The sequence below is a fragment of the Ornithodoros turicata genome, chromosome 6 (assembly GCF_037126465.1).
Source record: "Ornithodoros turicata isolate Travis chromosome 6, ASM3712646v1, whole genome shotgun sequence".
In the NCBI taxonomy this organism is placed as follows: domain Eukaryota; kingdom Metazoa; phylum Arthropoda; class Arachnida; order Ixodida; family Argasidae; genus Ornithodoros; species Ornithodoros turicata.
This window is the reverse complement of record NC_088206.1, coordinates 1,481,870-1,488,873: the sequence shown is the minus strand read 5'-3', so window position 1 is coordinate 1,488,873 and position 7,004 is coordinate 1,481,870.

The window sequence follows — 7,004 nt, the reverse complement described above, 5'->3', positions numbered from 1 at the left end:
AAACGAAGCAAGAATCATAAAAACGATTTTTTTTTTAAATTTGGGAAACCTATGACTCTGAGTGGTATTTTCTAGAAGGAAGTCTTTGGTGTGCAACACTGGGTGTATATATCGCCTTCTGTCCATTCTACGAGCGTTTGCGTTTATCGCGATAAACCTTATTATTAATTACGTTAAAATAAAGTTAATATTAAAATTATTATGATAAAGAGCCGAAAGAGGGACGAGTCCAGGTGTGGCAACAAATATTTTTTTTTTGCATCGGGTGTCACTATTTCTCCTTCCCGAGCGACAAAAACGTCCTACACTGTAAACTGGAAAACACCCTTATAGGTGTAAATGGCTTGTCCTATAACTGACACCTCTTTTTACACCGTACATGGTCTGGAACACCCTTTTTAGAGGGTGTATTCCGTTTAAATCACCCCTGGAAAGGGCGCTTTTCTTTGAAAATGCCCTCTTTTGCACCCTTTAAACACCCTTTTAGGAGGGTGTAAGATCGTTAAACACCCTCCTAAAAAGGTGTATAAAGGGTGCAAAAGACGGCATTTTCAAGGAAGAGCACCCTTTCAAAGGGCGTTTTACACGGGATACACCCTCTAAAAAGGGTGTTCCAGACCATACGGTGTAAAAAGAGGAGTCAATTATAGGACAAGCGATTTACACCCATAAGGGTGTTTTTCAGTTTACAGTGTACTGACTGAGAGGCAGCGCAGCAGAAGACGAGGTATACTGTTGGCGACACGGTTAGCTAAAATTGCTGTCAGTACTTCGCCGTCCCATATTACCTCGGTTGCGCTTGACAATATTGTGCCAATATCCTATGTGAAGGTGGACCATGTGCAGCACGTGTTTATTACTCGCAAGAAATGGTCTTGCAACAACAACAACAACAACAACAATAAAGGAAGCAGAAGTGATGATGACATATGGGATGTTTCCCCGTGGTCTCTTGCAACACCTGGATATTTGAGACCCGATAAACCACGGAGTGCCGATTTTAGACAACGCGTGTCCCCTAGAGTAGGACAGATCGACTTGCGGCATATATCGTTCCGGTCATTTTATGCAACTCAGGTGTACGACATCAGAGCTCGTCTTATGCACGAACTTGGGGCATCGCAAGGACGATGAGCGAGTCGCGCAGTTTGGGCTCGATAAGCGAGCTCAGTGTGACGGCGTATGCCAAAAGACAACGCGTGCATTGTCAGTTTTCATATTTCCCACCATGGTAATGAGACACACGCAAAAATAGTGGATTGGAGATCATGCTGTTGTGGAACACGTTTCGTGGAGCCGGCTAATGCAGTGTGCACAACAACTACATGAATGACGATGAGATGAGGTGCTTCACCGCAACAATTGCGGTACCATACCTCGGTGCATGTGGGATAATATATGAGTGGGATGACGATTAAAAAGATGAGGCATGCACACACGCACACACATGACACACGCAAATGAGAATCACACACGCGGGTGCACAACGCTTGGGGGTGGTAGCCTTTGCTCGAGCTAGTCGGTCAACGCTCCACGGATGTGAGTAGAATCCAGAAAAAGAAGAAAAAAAAAGGAAAAGAAAAACAATACCGCTGGAGTCTTTACTTCAAACAGGAACATGCTAAAGGCTGACAGGTGGCTCTGTTGTGCTGTTTTTTGTGGTTTTCATATACCTTCAGACGAATGTCTTGCACAGCTTCCCCTGAAATACGCTCACGCGTACTAATCTCGATGTGGTCCACTCCTTCCTGCATTCCATCAGTCCACGTCTGTGCATCGCTCATATAGCAACAGTTGTTCCGCGGTGACAGCGCAATAAGAGAAACCTCACCATTACTCGTCGTAAGATGCGCGAGCCAGCCATCATATGCCGCCATGTAATGGCGAAACCGTACTCATCGCTTGCATCACTCGCAGATCAGTACAGAGAGGAAGAGAGGTGGTCGGAACAAAACTTTGTTATAATAAGCGAGCTCCCCCTCCAACGTGCGAAATGTTTTTCACGCTATACATTCAGAGGAAGCACGACAGATGTTGGTTACGAGACGTTTCGAAACAAAGCTTCCTCGCAAATGCTGTAAATGCTATAAATACAGACGCAAAAAAGGAAATCCATCTGAGCGTTTAACATCTGTCGGCGCCCGTTTCGAAACACTCTGGTTATTTATTTTGCGAAAGCATCGAAATCAGCGCGAGGAAAAACAGATTGCACACACACACACACACGGACGGTTAATTCGTTCGGGTTCGATAGCCATGTTGTGGTTCATTTCCGTTGTTCCGCTACTGGAATCGTGATCGCTCTCGTAAATGGATGCACACCGGGAATAATAGGAGAGAGAATCTTCTCTCTCTGTCGGATCCATGCGTGTGGCTTCCGTGCCGTTTTTGTCCGGAGGTGTTTAGGACAGTGCGCTCTCAAGTGGGGCCCATTATTGGCTTATTTGCCAATATGTCTACGGAATGAAAATGAGTTTTATTTTTATAACATAACCTTTTAGTTGTTACATGTTCAGCTTTGGCAAACATTTAACTTGAGTGGCTCTAGCTCGTGTAGCGCAGCGAACTGTCTGGACCCGCCTTCTTCGAGGCATGGCAGCGGCATCCTCCGAATCGCACAAACGGCTCACTTTTTTTTCTTTCCTGTTTTGATTTCGTCGCTGATTACCCAAATCTTTACCTTCTGAAGACTCACTGTGTCTTCCGGCTTCAAGTAAGCATTCAGCTTAGGTTACTGGCACGGCTGAGATTGTTTTAGCAGGGTCCACATTATTCCCGATATAATGCCTACCACCGTTAACAACGAATACTGGCGTCACCGAACAGCTGGCCATTAAGAAGGAGGCGAATTCCAAAGTCACTCCTATTGATAGAACGCATTTTGCGTTAAAAGTAGGTCACCCAGCGTAAAATAGAAGAAGAGAATGGCGTCTCAGTTGCATAATACCGAGGCTCCCGATTATAATCCCGCATTAATCCTCAACTAAATCCGATCAAACTGCGTGTCACTTCTTTTCATGCCTCTTTTATCAGTGGTCCCCCCGAAGATCGAAATCTTTAAAATCTTCTTTGTTAGAGCTGTCACCAATGGCCGTGCAGGTCAGTTTTTGATTGATCAGCTTAATGTCACGATGTCAAGGTATTCATGAGGTCGAATATGTTTCAATCTGCGACAGTCGGGAACATGTCATCGCCATCACCCTCGCCGCCCCCGCACTACCAAATAAGTAATCTATCAATCACTAATATTGTAGGATGTGATGGATTACTTGTAACGCCGATGCCCGAATAATAATAATAAAAATAACAATAGCGACTCAGAAGGCAAATGCGTGTCGACAAGCAACTGTCGTCTGCTTCCAAAAAGAAACCGCGACGCTGACGGTGCTACAATAACTTTTCTAGCAGACATTTTTCTTTGTGGCATAAGTTCAATATTAAAGAAAGAAATCGGGTATCACCCGTGAAGTGTCGTGTGCCGCAAAACGAAAACGAAACTAACACAAAAACTGTCGAAACCTTGCAACCTGGAAATGGAAATCTTGTAGCCTTCAAAGGGAAGCCGTCACTAAGTCACTGTACCGGCTATACGTCACTTTCCTTTGTATTTGTGAAAGAGACGGACAGCCATCGTTGTTCGCCATTTTGTATCAATAACGCTCGGGTGGACGCACAAGTGAGAGTTACAAGGCGGGGGTGGACAGGATGATGGCATCGTTGAAAGCCCGTGTGGGGAGGCGCCTATTGACGTTTCGGACATCGGGCAGTCGTACCATAATACGGAGGCGTCCCGTGTATATAGCGGGGGAGGAAGGTGGCTCTAATGGACGTGAAAGCGTTGAATGGAAGGTAAAAGTGAGTGTGGGGAAGCAGTAGTTGTACCAAAATTGCTAACACGCAAGTGTTCAACCTGCTTCTTTTTCTGTTGCCATGCCCCGCGTGCCAGACATAGCGCTGTATGGGTAAGTTCAAAACAATAGTTGAATGAATTTCATGCAACCTATATAATGTTACTTTTAAAGGGAAATTCCCACCGCTATGAAATGTTATATTAAACTTCCAATTTGTTTCCAATTGATGGTTGGTTTGTAGATTAATTTTGCTCGCATGTAGGTTAACGTCCCTCGCGGAAAACGGCGCGCCCCGCCACTTTGCCTAGGCATCATCCTCGGCGGAATTCGAACCCGCACCCTTGGGATGTGCGGACGGACACGCCACCAGCTGATCCACCGAACTTGGTATGCAATGCCGGTAACAAAAAAAAAAAAAAAAAAAACAATCTGAAAAGCTTATAGAGAGTGTCCAGAAACCATGGGGACAAACTTTGGGGGGTACGGAAAAATGTCCCGCGGACATTTTTGTTTCTTTATTATACGCTTTGTCCGGAAGATATGTCTAGAAATACGCCGGACATATGTTCTGGACTTGATCGTGCACGAAGCACGTGCGTTGTCGTATAGGGTCCTTCCTCGAGTAATACGTGCGGTGTGTGCCTCAAGACCCGTATAGAAGCATGGAAGGGGCCCGATGGAGGCCACCCATTTCATTACTGGAGTTGGAGTGCAAGAAAATCTTACCGTGAGACTTCTTCACTGCGTAATGTATTAACACTGCCCATTAAAAGTCTAGTACTTCCTCGCTTTTTCGGTCATGACGTTTCTCTCTCCCTCTCTCAAAGCCGCTGGCACTGCCTTCTTGGTTTGAGAATAAATAAACTTATCGTGGTATGGAAACAGTAAAATGATTTTCTTTCGATTCCTTGCAGCGGCATGCACACAACTTGCCCAGAGAGAGAGAGAGAGAGAAAAGGAACTGGAGAAGGGGAGGAGGTCTTCGAGGTCTTGGGCATATAATTTGCTTTGTCGGCTTTCGTGATATTGCGTTTCAGAACGTTGGGACATCATTGGTGGAGGAGTCGTAGGCGTCTACCGAGTTTCTGACTCTAGGCTCTCGGACACGCTCAGCTCAGGTTTTAGCAGTTGCGGCCTCTATCAAAGCCTTCCGTTTGCGGTACTGTCTCACACGAGTTCAGAAGCACCTTTCTTGGGCATGGTGCAGCTCGGGGGGCTCTATATCGTCACATTTAGGCACCTCGTGAAAGATGGTGAAAACGACCATAATTGTCAAAAACGTTGTGAAAGATAGTGCCTCCTCAAATGCGAGATGGACATTGTATTCTCATTGATTATAAAGGAAACTGTTAAATGATCCGTAACCATTCGTGAGACACTGTCATCAACGTTGTCACAATCTTAATGTAATATAAGCACACAGGGCATGACCTGAAGGTCAAGAAACTTTCGGACGTCGCCTATCATCGAGGTTTTCATCAATAACCTCAACGACGTCCACACCACATCCGGCGGGAACACAACCTAACGTCCGCGGCTGCAAAACTGAATTATGAAAAGACGACGAGCTTCCATTGTAGTTACGGTTACGTCAAATGAGACTGTCCAATGAGTGGGGAGGGTGGCGCACATGTCGAAGCCATCCATAACTTCTCGACAAAGAACGGTGACAACCGCCTCGCTGCAATCCATCATACGTCCCGCGCCTCAGAATACCAAATATGTTCGCGAACGACGCGCACAGACCACTTTTTCGACAACCATGCAAAGCCGCAGCGCAACCGTTGATTTTGTGTTAGGTATATTGATGTTACGTTTAAGAGTGGCTACGTCACGTAATTCAGTTTGTAACGAGCAGATTGTGCTAATTTTATGAAACAGACAAAGTTGTTAGTCAAAACGATGGTCGGCAAGAAATCGCGACCACGTGCAGTACACTGCTAACAGGATATGTGGCATGATGCATTATGTACTGTCTTGACCTTTTGAGCCAATACACGTAATATTTTTCATACGTGCAGGTAAATACGTCCTGGAAGCAGATATACTCTTTCTCAAATTTTGATTGTTGCTCAGAAGGCGTGGTGATGACAGGCCTTCGAGTAATGATCAAATTTTTGGGAAGACGAACCATTCAACGAGACACCTCGACTATCTCTCGTCTTCTGGGGACTCTGGGCAGACGGAAGCACAGCAAAGGTGTTGCAACAACAACAACAACAACTAGATCTGACGAAGTGACCATGAGATGGGGTGTTTTTTTCCGCGGAGTTGCGGTACCAGATGGTCATGAAAGACAATGAAAGACCTAGAAATATGGTTAAAAAAGCAAAGGCATTCGCGAAATTGCAACTTTCTGAGTTCCCCCCCCCCGCAAAAAATAAAATAAAAAAAGAGAAAGAAAAGAATACGGAAAGCCTTTACCTTATAAGCATTTGTTCATAGGCGTGTCTCACTGCTTGTCTGTTACCTTTGCAAACTTGGACCTTTACAAAAGCCTTATGCGGATTGCAATAATGTTTTATCCTGAAGTGCAGATATGAAACGGAATTTTTGTTTCACTTCAGTCATTTAAAAAAAATTATTCTCTAATAACGGTTACGATTATATCACGTAAAATTCGCATAAAACCTTATTCTGGGGAAATCTGCTAGCTCTCGTCATTGATATTTATAACGCCAAGTTTGTTTCCTCGTGTCGCGAATTCCGCTTCAAACCGAAAAATCGTAGCTCGACCCTCGAGATTATCCACGCCCCATTGCGGCGGTCAGCGTAACTAATACGCTCCTATCGGACATTTTGCGGACGAGACTATATAAAAGAACGTCACTTATTCCCTCTCTCTTACTCCCAGTGAATATAAACCCCCACATAACCGCCAGGTGGCACTGTATGCGCGGCCACATATGGCGTCAGCTTCCGTTCAATCTCCCCGCCCGTCTTGACGCGCCGTGTAGGTGCTTTTCAATCTCACGACATTTTTCGTACAAAGACACTTACATAAGCTTCGGGGAGCGAGAAGGTCCGCTAGGGGGCGACATAACCTCGATATCAGGACGCGTCAGAGGTTACCAGAGGTCAAGATGCGGTGCGTTCGGGGGAAGGGAGATGAAAATGTACGACGAAATAAAAAGTAAGAGATATCTGAGCAAG